The 14,320-nt window shown below is 40.5% G+C and overlaps 1 long non-coding RNA gene across 1 annotated transcript; it reads left to right on the top strand.

Annotated features, from left to right (window-relative positions):
- The first annotated feature begins 4,275 nt into the window (after positions 1-4,275).
- On the top strand, positions 4,276-5,571 carry LOC136182730 (uncharacterized). The gene is made up of 2 exons (XR_010668775.1): positions 4,276-4,786; positions 5,018-5,571. It is a non-coding gene; the product is annotated as an uncharacterized lncRNA (long non-coding RNA).
- The last annotated feature ends 8,749 nt before the right edge of the window (positions 5,572-14,320 follow it).

Raw genomic sequence — 14,320 nt, 5'->3', positions numbered from 1 at the left:
TAGTTTATTAATCAACAAGAGAGACAGAAAAATGAATCTGAAACTTTTTTGTTCATCAAGAATTAAATCATTTGAGTTATTTTCGAAGGATAAAATGAACCCACAGCTTTGCTTCTTCATGCTTCCTTCAAAATGAGGTTTTGATGATTTCTTGTCAAATCTGAGTTAAAGGCTTTAAATGCGATTTTTTGATCCAGCAGATGTCGCCCTTGAGCACCAGCATGAAACCAAAACAACTCGCGCTGCATTGTTGTGTTAGCATGCTAATGCTAGCGATCTTTATTCTGCTGGTATCTTCACACTGCATGTAAATTTACCTGAAATGAGCGTGATCTAGAAACACAGTTAAGCAGTGAGTACAGTATGTTATTCTTCTTTTCTCTAGTCCCTCAATTAAACAACTTTTATACACGCGGGGAGGAGTCAGCCGGCCGTCCCGACGATGTAAACAAAGTGAAGATAGGACTCTGAAAACTCTGAAAACATCACAGACAGTGGGACTCGGGTGTTACACCCATTGTAGACAGTCATGACTCACAGAGTTATTTTCAGAGGATATACTTGATTTCTACATTTAAGTGTGAAAAATCACAGATAAAGACTTTAAATCCTTTGTTTTTGTTTTTTGTTTTTTTTCGGATGCAGAGAAAAAAAAGTGTTACTCACAGACACCTTACAGATCGAGGCAGATACGTTTAATTTTCTAGTAAGTGCAGAAATTCGTAGCATGAGACAAAACGTCTCGATTTTGTGCTTCTTTCATTGCTTAAAAAAAACAAATCAACAGCGGGGTCCGTCCACATGAGAACAAGACACGAGCGAGGAGAGTGTCACCTGTCGATAAAGGAGCTGCAGAACTATCCCGATCACTTCCAGGTGTATTTCAGGATGTCAGCGGTCCAGTTTGATACACTGCTCTTTAGACTGGAACCACACGGATGACGGACAAACGTTTCTGATTCAGCGCGCAACATAAGATCGTATTTTTTTAAACATCCATCCTTTCGGACGAAAAAAACAGACTTATTGTGGCCTTTACTCTGGGCTTTAGGGCGTTCTCACATTAGGCATGATTGCTCAGTATGTTCTGGAATATTTAGGGAGGATATAAGACTCGACCTGAAGATGGATTTTTGAGGCTATGACTGATATTTGAGAGTTCAAAAAATATCTGGACAGGGGCGCTGGTGGCGCAGTGGTTAGTGCGCAGGCCCCATGTATGGCGGTTATGGTCCGCCAAGGGGCGGCCCAGGTTCAAATCCAGCCTGTGGCTCCTTTCCCGCATGTCATTCCCCACTCTCTCTCTCCCTGAATCTATCCACTTTCCTATCTCTCAATTAAAGGCACAAAAAGCCCCAAAAAAATCTTTAAAAAAAAAAATATATATATATCTGGACTCCAATTTTGTCAACATTCAAAGAGTGTGAACAACATTTAGCTGTTTCAAGGAGATAAAGTGTCTGTGTGTACAACAAAAGAACCTTCAAACTGGAGGAGCTTGTATCCTCGTTTCATTCATTGGAACTGATCACTCTCTCATTAGCACATAATCTGCACTTCATGCACACTCTGTATATTTATAATTGAACTTAAGTTGACAGTGAATTTCCCTCAGGTCCAGCCCTGCACACTAAGAGGAGCCTCAGCCTGCATTAACCTGACGGATCCACAGTCAGAGCAAACTGAACTCTGCAGACATAACAAACACAGAGCTTAAAGGTTTGTTTACTGTCTCGGGGACTGCAGGACTCAGTGTGTGTGTGTGTACTGAGGCTGAACCGGGTCACACTGTCCCCTGCTGTCCCCGAGTCTTTAACCCACCAACGTTATTACTGCAGCGTTCATCAGGATCTACCTGGGATTTAAAATTTTAAGAATAAAGTGTTGTTCAATTTAGAGATGGAACAGATCAGATTTTATATCTGTGTCAATCAAGACGGATTGTTGGGCACTGTGAACATTCTCATCACGCACAGTCTCGCTTTGAAGACATTCAGACTGAACTGTAAAAAGGTGTCCACAAATTGTCTCCATGGCGACGCTCAGACGAGATGAAACAGCTCCTTCTACATGATCACAAGGACAACTCTTAAAGGCCTCTGAGGCACACTGAGTTCCTATTTGCTGAAAAATTCACAATATTAGAAAAAAATGTCCCGTACTCATCGCTCCTTGGAAAAACACAACGGGGTCCGTCCACATGAAAACAAGACAAGAGCGAGACGAGGTTCACCTGTCGATAAAGAAGCTGCAGGATTATCCTGATCGCTCCCAGGTGTAGAGAGAGGTTAGAATGCAGGAAGGTTTACAGACCCATGCAGAGCTGGATAAACACTGAAGCTTCAGAGTCCACCACATGGTGACCTGAGTGAGCATCCACTCTAGAGAGGAGGGGGGGAGACAGCTTTCTATGATGTTTAGAATTTAGACTGCAGTACCCATTTCAAACACTAGGAGTCAGAGTTACATACTGCTCCTTTAAAGTATAATTAGTCATCGTGTGAACGTCTCAAAACTAAATGAAATCAAACTTCAGCTGAAGTCAACAGGACAACATCTGTCAGATTTAAAAAGTTGGCAGTGAGATCAGTCTAATAAAACAAATCTAAAAATCGTTTTTAATTCACTTGAAGAACTTTCTGTTGATAAAGAGGAAGCAGAGGTGTTAATCGACAGCAGATGTCATGTATCTAATGAATGTGGCCATTGTTCCGGCTGTCATGAAGCTTCATTGATCACAAAGAGCGATGTGTCACATCGTCAGGATGAACGCCTCTGCTTCAGGATTTAATGGGGGAGTCCCTGAAACATCACTAATGGAAAATGTGCAGAGTTGTCCACAATCAGCTTTGCTTATTTCTAATTTCTTCCAGCATACATAACCTTTACAACGCTGCTGAGTTTTTATAAGGACAGCTGAACAGCTAAATCCGTGTTTAAACCGCTTTATCAATGAGCACATGAAAGCATCGTACGACACCACAGACCCGCTAAAGAGTCCGCTTTCATGAAGACCAAATCGAGATTGTTTTAGTCGTTTATTAAAGAGGACATATTCTCCCCCTCCTCCACCTTTTCAAACAGTCCTCCTCCACCTTTTCAAGCAGTCCCCTCCTCCACCTTTTCAAACAGTCCCCTTCTCCACCTTTTCAAACAGTCCCCTCCTCCACCTTTTCAAACAGTCCCCCTCCTCCACCTTTTCAAACAGTCCCCTTCTCCACCTTTTCAAACAGCCCCCTCCTCCACCTTTTCAAACAGTCCCCTCCTCCACCTTTTCAAACAGTCCCCTGTGGTCTAAATGAAACATCTGTGCTGTACTTTGGTCAAAATATAACATGAATCCAGCACCAGAGGAGGTTTGTGACCCTGTAGAAACCAGCTCTCTCAAAGGTTTTGATCTAGTCTGGAGTGTGGAGTCCATTGGTGGAGATACCAGGGGAGGGGAGGGGATTTTTTTTACCAGAATCCGACTGTGACATCTAATACACTTCATGCAGTAGCTGTGTCCACAGGAAAGAGTCCCCGGATCCTTCAGGAGATCCAGACAGATCGAACAAGAGAAGGTTTCCCGGTCCAGCTGAACTCCTTTCTGCGCCATTTCTCCTCTTGGTAACAACGACTGTCTGAGATTCACTTCCTCATAACAGATAACAAGTTTCACATCTGATCCACAAAGCATGTGTAACCCAGGTTATTTCTGTAGTTTCATATTTACAGATGTTCCTTGAACGCATCACAGATTTATGCAAGTTCCTTGAATGAACCACCTGCAGGCTATCGGTACCCCCTGAAGCATCGGCAGAATTAAGTTTTCCTCCATGATTTCTACAGACTGTGAAGTAAAATAGACACATAAAAAGGAAGCTGTTAGACAGGAAGATGAATAAGATACGTTCATGAGCTGTTTCCAAGAGTTAAAAAGCTTTTAGTGAAGCTGGCAGTTTCTCCAGTCACAGTGTAGGAGAAGTTCACCGGCAGAAACTCTGAAGGTGTTCTCACCTTTAATGTGGATATCCTGGTGAGTTAGCTGTTCAAATTAGCTGACTAGCATGCACATTTCGTTGTTAAAATGTTTCAGTTGTATTTAATTTGAATTCCAGATGTCATAGAACTAAAACCAGTCAGGATATTTGGTGTAAAATTAAGTTTGGATGTAATGTGGTCTGTGTTTACCTAACTGTGGCCTAGTAGCTACGAGCTATTTAAGCTCTGTATCCGTGTTGTAGCCAGTGGGCGCGCACTGTAGCTGTTCCCATTCAACTCCGCTTAGGGGCGCTTCCATCTTTAAAAAAGTGTGATTTAGCAATTTTGACGTCATTTGGAGCCAGAGTCTGCGCAGTAGGGTCCGGGGGGAGGAGCCCTGGTAACATGCCCCGCCCACTTAGCGTACTGCCCTGATGACTTACGCTGCCCAGCTACGCCGAAAGCGCTCTGCCGGTCTACGATGAAGAAATGTGTAAGTACAACAAACCACCGTATTCAAAGTCTAATATTTAAACACTGTGTTTAAAAAATCCAGTTATTTTGATCATTATTGAAAACACGTGGGCTGCTGGGTCCTCTGGTTTTAATGAAATCGTTCTATATTTAAGCTATATTTAAGCTAGGTTAGACTACAGGTGGTAAGATATGTTGTATTCTGTTAGAAACTGATAGTCTGCAATGTGAGTCATGTCTGCTTTTCTAATATATTTAAGTGAACAGTAAATCAATTGTTTTTTGTATCTTCATTTAGGCAAAGAAGAGATAAAAGCAGCTGGTCTGACATCTTCCACAGAGGTGAAGTGTAAGTTAAAATCATCTGTTAAAAGTTTATATCCTGTGATCTTTATTTAAGTTTCATAAGAGGATTGTAAAAACAAGCTGTTGTTAACAATACAGTCTTCTAAAATAAAAATCACACTGAGTCATACACCAGCTAAATGTTAAATAGAAAGGTGATGTTTTCTTTTCCATTTTACAATCAACAGAATCTAAAAATGACTCATTTCAACCTTCATCTGCACACCTGTTACAGAGGTCAGGCTGGGGTCACAGAGTTTGAAGGAACCTCCTCCTTTTATCACCTGTGCCAGATGCCCTGCTCATCCACTGTGGGAGAAATGACCTTACACCAGCAGCTCTCCCAGATGAAGAGTCCTCTCTGCCATCACCCAGAGGAGCTGATCGACGTCTGAAGAAGGTGGACAGAGTCTGGAGCTTTGTGACAGTGAACAGTGAGAAGGCTACCATAGTCATCCTCAGATAAAACACAGAGATCCAGGTCAATATTTAATTTATTTTTCTTTACATGATGTTGCCCTGTGTTTGAAAGGCCAGATGCTGGAGGGTTGTGTTGGATTTGCTCTTCCATCATATTTTAACAGTCAAACAATCATCCAGGATCTCTTTACTTTATTTGATTTTTGTTTGGATTTCTTTGTTAAATTATTTTTTATACTTTCTCCTATGTCCCAGCAGTTTGACCTGATGGTCTCTCTTACTTATTTTCCACATGGTTAATGAAGCCAGGGGTTGTTTATTGAAGTTTTCTTTTCATAAAATGTTTAAATAAACTTTTTAAAAACCTGATATGACTGTTTCTGATTAACTGGAGTACGACAAAGTGTTGGTCACAGTAAAATAATTTAGCAGTTAAGTTTATAGCTCACATTTGAAAAGGCCTTGAACTGACATTAATGTCTTCTTGACCAACAACAGCAAAGCTAACAGACGAGCTCAGCTTGTCACAGCCGGCTCGTCTGAGATAAATGGCCTTCAAACTTATTTAATATTAAACATTTAAAGCCAATAAGCATAGCAAGATACGCATGAGATTCCATTTCCATTTATTCAATCACAGACTTGTCAAACAGTCTGGCATGTTGTGCTGCTGTTTTCAAGAGTTAATAACTGAAGAGAAGAAGACCATCGAGAGAGGACAGGAAACGCTCAGGGGACGAGTCCTCCACGTTGTCGGGGGACGAGTCCTCCGTGTTGTCGGGGGACGAGTCCTCCGCGTTGTCGGGGGACGAGTCCTCCGCGTTGTCGGGGGACGAGTCCTCCGCGTTGTCGGGGGACGAGTCCTCCGCGTTGTCGGGGGACGAGTCCTCCGTGTTGTCAGGGGACGAGTCCTCCACGTTGTCAGGGGACGAGTCCTCCACGTTGTCAGGGGACGAGTCCTCCATGTTGATGATGGATCTGAATCTGAGAGCATCTTCTGTAATAAAGAAAAACAATCACAGAGTTAAATGTAAAGTATAATGAATTTTACTGTGATGATTCTGCCTCAGACCTGAGATCAGATCTGTCCTCAGGTTCTGCTAAACTTCAGGTTCTAAAGTTTGTTTTTAAGACAGGAGAACTATTTATGAGGAAAAACAAAATATATAATAAGACATGATGAATCCAATAATACGATCATCTTTATGAATTTATGTTTTAAGACAAAAGTGTTCCTGCCACTTTCTATTGAAGATTATTTTAAACTGTCATCACATGGGCCAGCCTGATGAATTAAACTAATCTTAAATATTCTCATATAAACAGATTTGTGTGCAGAACCTCACCGGAGCTGGAATCAGAGTCTGGACTGCTGTTTTCTTTGGGCATTGATTTCCTTGAAGACAGAAAGAAGAACAATTTAAACATGAACTTCTTGCAGAACCATAGAGGCTGTTAAAATCTTCTGCTAGTCTTCCTTACATTTTAAGAAGGATTATAAATTGTTACTAAAATTACTTTGATGCTGATAGCGGTTACAATAACACGGTCCAATCATATGAGAGATCATTTTACCTTTGAGTCCTATGTGAAGGCGTTCTCTTCAGAATCAGCACTGCAAAGACAAGATGATGGCGTCCACCTTCACAACCTGCTGCTTCAGTCTGGCTGCATCATGGTCACCTACAGGAACACCACAGAAATACAATCAAAGTACTTCACTGTATTTATCAGAGGCTGTACTGTATGCAAAGTAAAACACAATTAGCTGTAATTCCTCAAAAAGATTTGAGACTGCTTTGTTATTTGAGAGCACAGATTGTTTCTTTTCCCTTCTCTCTGTTTGCCTGTACATGACCTTTCAGTGCTGTAGAAGATGCTACAGTAAATCCTGGATCAGCTGTGTGGATGGTGTGACTGTGTGCTAAAGCTTTGTTAAAGTTGTCACACACATACTCATATGCCTTTGGAGAGTAAAAGTGCAGTGTGGTGGCAAACTGCTTATAAAATATAAAATAGTATTTTATTGGTGAGGTGCCCCAATCAAAGCGTCCTACAGAGTATCAGCAGCTTTAGAGGGAGGAGACGAGAGCATTATGGAGAGGAGCTCACCGCAGGGGGCGAGCTGGGGGAGAGACGAGGGACCAGAGAAAAAGGAAATCCCTGTTTAAAATATAATGTTGGTGAGAAGAGGGAAATAGGACGACATAAATGTCAATGTTGAAATTCTTTTGAATACAGAGGCTGTGAATGTTCAGTTTTCTTTGGCTAAGGCAACAACAGCCTGTAGTTTAATCCTGGTGTTTCTCTTCGTTAACGATTATTGAAGCGAAATCAAAAATAAATGCATGACATTTAAAACATATTAACATGTGTGGGGGAAAACGTGATCTTTATGTCTTTGATTGTGCCTCTGTCTCCTCCTAACTTCAATAACAGCAGCATGTTGTGAGTAACACTGGTCTCCTGTGTTAACACCTTCCTTTCAAAGGTGATAAATACAGACACAGTCACAATCACTGCAATGTTTGTCAGGTTTTGTCAATTTTTAAAACAATTTCTCAATGAGTGTCATTAAATTTACAATATGATCAACTTGTGATTGTTGAATTGGTCGTGTGAAGACAATGCAGAATATTTATCAGTTTAAGCAGCATGATGCTCGGTTAATATTACATTACACCACCGCCGGTTGTTGATGTTTGTGTTCACGTTTCAGTTAGTCTCTTAAATCAGTAACGGTTATATTAAATCAGATCTTACCTTTAGTTTTATCTGGATCTTAAATCAGTAACAGTTATATTAAATCACATCTTACCTTTAGTTTTATCTGGATCTTAAATCAGTAACAGTTATATTAAATCACATCTTACCTTTAGTTTTATCTGGATCTTAAATCAGTAACAGTTATATTAAATCAGATCATACCTTTAGTTTTATCTGGATCTTAAATCAGTAACAGTTATATTAAATCACATCTTACCTTTAGTTTTATCTGGATCTTAAATCAGTAACAGTTATATTAAATCACATCTTACCTTTAGTTTTATCTGGACACATAGAGAAATATTCTCCCCTCGTATATAGTCCTATGAATTTCACTCTGCACGGTGAAAGTAAAACCTGTTCCTCTCGGTTTAGTCCACTTATCACTCAGACTGTAAACATGTTCACATTAGTAATGATGCAGGCCAGATTTAAATTATTTGACTTTGTTTTTGACCTAGATACTTTTTTGAGACTTTACCAGACGTTTTTATTTTTACTGTAAAATAACTGTACAGTCAATGAACGGCATCTATGAGCGGATTTTATATTACGATTCTTGGTTTTAAATACAATTTCAATCACAATAACGACATAACAATATCAAGAAACATAGCATGTCAGTTATTAGGTTTGTTCATTTAATAAAATAAAATAAAAAGATAAATCATGCTGGATAAGTAACCTAGCTTTACAACATTTCTAACCTTAGACTGCTCATGTGTTAGCTAGCTAGATAACGACTTTAACCAATGACACATAAATCACTTTTTACTTACCTAAAGAACTGCAAAGATCCGTTATCTCCCACAGGTCGGTTAGAACAGTTTACTGCAGAACAACTCATTTTACAGCTCAAAAAAGACAAAAAAACTGAACGGAAAAATTCAATGGCGTCTCGGCTTTCCTTCACTACGTAACTTTGTTATTCACAAAGAGAGCTACGCAAGATCGGCGGCTGTCAATCATCGTCAAATATGACGTAAAATCCAGTTTTTCAACCTCAAATAACTTATTTAAAACAAAGTTCACAGAAAAATGAGCACTTGAACACAATGTAGGGTGATAATAACTAATGATCACAGCAGAGTTTAGGTTTGGAAAAAAATGATGTGACGAGTATTTTAGCTTTACAGTTTGACCCACATCCCATCTGTTATCATTGAGGAGGCGGGGCTTATGACCTATACTGCAGCCAGTCAGTAGGGGGAGCTCTAACAATAAAAGCTTCACTAGGCTGGGGAGCTTGTCCCATCCATTATTTTTACAGTCTATGGTTGTAGCACGCAATGTCATTTTTTCCATGTGATGAATTCACTTGGGACACAAATTGATAAAAAACAGTCACTTAGTTCATGTGTTATTGTTGTGTTAAAATCGAATGAAAACTGTGAAGTAACTGTTTTTGTTTGAGGGACGATTCAACCGCCGTCCAGGTCTTTGCTGCTTGAGGGTGCTGTCGTCTCATCTGGATGCTGATCTGCAGATAATGTGTTGTTCCAAAGGGAGGTAGGAAGCACATATGGAGTCTAACTGAAAGGATTTTTTTTTTATTTGCACTTTCGTTTTTTCTGAGATCTCAGTATGTTTTGTTTTGAGCCTAAAATCTAACATTAAAGGAACTCTCTTTTCATAACCGAAAAACAAAGTTGAAACAGACAAAGACTGACACCTTAAAAGGGGATTTAATTCATTTTGTTACAAAGGTGTTTTTTCCATCTTGTCTTTTCGTTTTGTTTAATTCAAGATATATGGAAGAGGTATTTTTTATTTAAAGTGTATACATATTTCATATATGTGAACAGGAAAAGAACTGTAATCAAACCTCTTAAATACGTTTCTCTTTTATATCCATACATCGGTGTTGTGTGTGTTTGTGTTGACTGGAGGTCTTATTGCTCTTTATAGAGTCTGCTACGACCAATCTCCTTAAACAACCGAGTGAATCACAAGATTTGAGTAACCTGAACAACTGAAACTCTAACATTCTGAAACTGGTCATTTAGACATCATTTGATATTGATACTTAGAATATTTGATCCAGAGTCTTCTGAATTGACAACCTATTTTAGGTTTAACCCCCCCCCCCCCCCCCCCCCCCCCCCGGTTAGAGTAGTTACACATGTGTCTGTGCATGTGACTGTGCAGGTGTTGTTGGTTACACCCATCCTCAAACTGTAGATCTAAAGGGGAGGGAACCAGGAAGTATGAGGACCGAGTGCAGCAGGCTGTGTTTGAGAGCAGGAAGAAGAGGGAGGGCTGATAGAACTACGATTCATTCCAGGAAGAGGAACGGTTTGAGAGAGATACTTGTTTACAACAGAGAACATTTCTCTTTTAAAAACACTTCTCCTTTCAGATTTTGGAAAAGGTGTCACACTCACTTTATTTCAAAATAAAAGCAGGGTTGAATATAAACATCAAGTAAAGTCTACTCTCAGTATAAGGAAGTACAAAACTTCTAAATATTGTAGAATGATCGAAGGTCAAGTTACTTTTACCACACAGGTTTATTGTAGGTGATCAACATACAGCTCCATTTTCAGGAGAGAAAATAACGCAGTGCAAAAGCATGTTCTGCCTGTCGTAAAGCAGTCTAGTGCCGTAAACATAACGCTGTCGTAACAACTCCTGTAACAGTCTTTAACTTGGAGTACTGTCATCTACATACAGATGTGACAAATACAACCCGTAAAGGGAGGTATTTCTAAGTTATTTTTGTGGCTTTTTTAAGGCTTTATTTTTTAGAGATAGGACAGTGGAGAGAGTCAAAAATCTGGGAGAGAGAGAGAATAATGTCATGCGGGAAAGGTCCTACGGGTCAGAATCGAACCGGGGCCCCCGGCTTGGAGGACTACAGCCTCCATACACAGAGCGCACTAATCACTAGGCTACCGGCGTCCCCCTTAGAACTTTGTGTTTCTACCATGGGGTCAGTTAGTACTGTGACGTTTTGTTGATGTTCAGTGAAATACATTCTAGAGTCAAAATGTTTTTTTGTTTTATTCTGAAAATTACCTGGATTTAAACTTTTTGTCAGTGTCTGACTTCCTGTCCCGCTCGATCTGCTCTGTGTTAAATTGATGCTCCGTGAAAAACACCCATCTGTTGGAATTTCGCAGTGAGGAGCAGAAGCAGATTTTCGTGACCATGCAGACTGCCTTCTCATTTGGATTAATCTCGTATAAATTAACTTAATTCAACGATTTAAATATCTTAATTACGAGACATTTGATGAAAAGAAAACACACCACCGGTATTGAAAAGTATCTGCAGCAGAGAGTCTCTGCGTCGACAGTTAATTATGACGTCTCAGACTTTAATATTCAGCATGATCGAGTCTCGTCTGTTGTCTTATTTGAAAAGTTTAATTGAGCATGTAATGAACTTATGAATCCTGGAGGGGAAATTACCCAATTAGCTGGAAAATGAAGCCTCTGAGTGTACACCAGGGAGTAAAGACAGTATACAGTAGGTTTTATTATGAGCCGAGGAAACACTCACAAACATGAAGAGGACGTTCTGATGTGTTTCATGACGCATGGCCGAGGTGTTTGAATTCCCTCTTCAGCGCCGCTTCATCTCGGCGCTCAGGCTGAACATTCATAATAACGCTGGGAATCCTCCATTCTGTTTGATTTCAGGAAGTCAAAGGCTTTCTCTCTGCAGCCGCTGAAGATTGATTGGCTCACGCCGGAAGCTGACATCTGACATCAGCTGTTCATTTCTGTTGGGTTTTGGGGGCAACAACGCCTCGATGATGAGGTTTGAGTCTCAGTAGGTTTCTTTGTCTATTCAGCCACGGTGACTTTCATTCCTTTTTTTTGTTTTTTTTTTAGATTTATTTTTGGCATTTTTACCTTTATTTGTAAGGACAGTGGACATGGAGAGAGGGAGAGGGGTAAGACATGCAGGAGAGGAGCCGAACTCGGGCTGCCCGCTTGCAGGACTACAGCCTCCGTACATGGGACACAACGTAACCGCTAGGCCATCTGCGCCCCTTGGCTTTCAATTTATTTTCATAATTTAATTGTTGGGCCCCTTATGCCTCCATTTAGAAGCAGCACATTGCTGAGAATAGGAAATCAGGGAGAGAGAGAGAGAGAGGGGGACGAGATGCAGACTTGAACCCACACTGCCCGCTCAAAGGACTATAGCCCCCATGCATGGGTCGTGAACAAATCGCTAGGCCAGGGATGAGCAACTTTGGTCACAGCAAGGGCCACATTCATTTAATTCTCACTGCCAAATTGTAAAATACAAAAACGATTACAGTCAATTATGTCTCAAATTTAACTCAACATATACCAATGATCAAATATTATTATGGACATATTTCTGCTTTTCATGATTTCATGGCAGATTTTGTCATTTTCTTCATGTTTCCAATTAATTGATATGTAAAAATTGACCTGAGGGCCACGTTTAAGGTTGATGGGGGCCGCATGTAGCCCCCGGGCCGCCAGTTGCCCACCCCTGCGCTAGGCCATCAGCGGCAGTTGCTTTCACTTGTAGTTCTTTTTCTAGTTCAGGATATTCTTGGGCTCTTTGTGCCTTTGTTTTAGAGACAGGAGAGTGGACAGCAAACTGAACTCAGACAAGCTAGAAATGCTGTTTAGAGTCACACAAACAGGTTCATCCTCTGACTCACTAAGGTACATCTATAGACTCCTCCCACCTGGTCTTAATCAGAGACAATCAGACCCCCACACTCCTGACCCTAAACTCAATGAGCAGCAACAAACAGCTCGTGGCCTTCTTCCTTTCAGTTAACTTCTTTCCATACTTCAAATTAAAACACACTGCCCTTTAAGCAGATGAGGTTTCTTGAAGGTTTTAATCTGCATGCAGTTACTTGACATTTTAAGGAGCAGCAGACGTTCAGCTTTTTATTTCACAATGTAGTTTTAATGTTTTACAAATCCACAAATATCCAGATTTGCCACGTTTAATTTTCAGCTCCAAAAACCGAACAACTGAACGAATAAGCTTCATAATTACATCCTTGTGGTGAACAGTTTAACCACAGAAAGTCTGCAACGTCCTTTAATGCTCGAATCAAATGTATCTGTAACAGCGCTTCAGACAGCGGCCCTTCCTGTAAAGACACAGTTCAGGATGGAGTGCAGACTTTTCAGTAGACTGAACCCTTGTGGTCATTCAGTAGGTATTTTTTTGGTCCACCTCAGTAGACTGAACATTTCAGTATGGATACTAACTTGCGGGTTTTGTGCAGTATGGTTTGGATGCATCCTTTCAGGAATTAATTGTATATTAAAGGGGACATATTATAAAAAATCCACTTCTACAGTGTTTCTGAACATATATTTGGGTAACCTGAGAGTCTACTGACCCACAACATGTGAAATAAACCCATCCAGTCCTTTGTTTGTAGTCTGCATAAGTCTTACAACACAGAGAAAAATGCTCTGTTTCTAATGTGCTCTCCTTGTGATGTCACAGTGGGATTCTGGTAAAAAAGAATCCAGTCCCCTCCGCTGGTGTCTCCACCCATGGACTCCACCCCCAGCCAGGTCGGCCATTTTTATTCTCACTACAGAGGAGTGATGTCTACAGGGAAAACTCAGGGGGACGGGGTCATTACATTTAAAGAGACACACACACCAAAACGGAGTGTTCTGAGAGAGCTAGTTTATACAGGGTCACAAACCTCCTCTGGTGCTTGATTCATGTTATATTTTGACCAAAGCACAGCACAGATGTTTCATTTAGACCACAGGGGACTGTTTGAAAAGGTGGAGGAGGGGACTGTTTGAAAAGGTGGAGGAGGGGGATCATATGTCCTCTTTAATGTTTTTGGTTTTTGTCAATTTAGAAAGAAACAAGGAAGTGTTGACAGAAATGTCCGAGTTTAATACAGACCTTTGACTCAAACGGGTAACTATATAGCTGTATGTTGTTCGCCTACAATAAACCTGTGTGGTAAAAGTAACTCGACCCTCGATCATTCTACAATATTTAGAAGATTTGTACCTCCTTATACTGAGAGTATACTTTACTTGATGTTTATATTCAACCCTGCTTTTATTTTGAAATAAAGTGAGTGTGACACCTTTTCTAAAATCTGAAAGGAGAAGTGTTTTTAAAAGAGAAATGTTCTCTGTTGGAAACAAGTATCTCTCTCAAACCGCTCCTCTTCCTGGAATGAATCGTAGTTCTATCAGCCCTCCCTCTTCTTCCTGCTCTCAAACACAGCCTGCTGCACTCGGTCCTCATACTTCCTGGTTCCCTCCCCTTTAGATCTACAGTTTGAGGATGGGTGTAACCAACAAGAGCTGCACAGTCACATGCACATCCACATGCTTTGTGGATCAGAGGTGAAACTTGTTTT

Source organism: Labrus bergylta, chromosome 15, assembly GCF_963930695.1.
Source record: "Labrus bergylta chromosome 15, fLabBer1.1, whole genome shotgun sequence".
NCBI classification, from domain to species: Eukaryota; Metazoa; Chordata; class Actinopteri; order Labriformes; family Labridae; genus Labrus; species Labrus bergylta.
The sequence above is the reverse complement of the archived record's forward strand: the minus strand, read 5'-3'. Positions and strand labels throughout refer to the sequence as shown.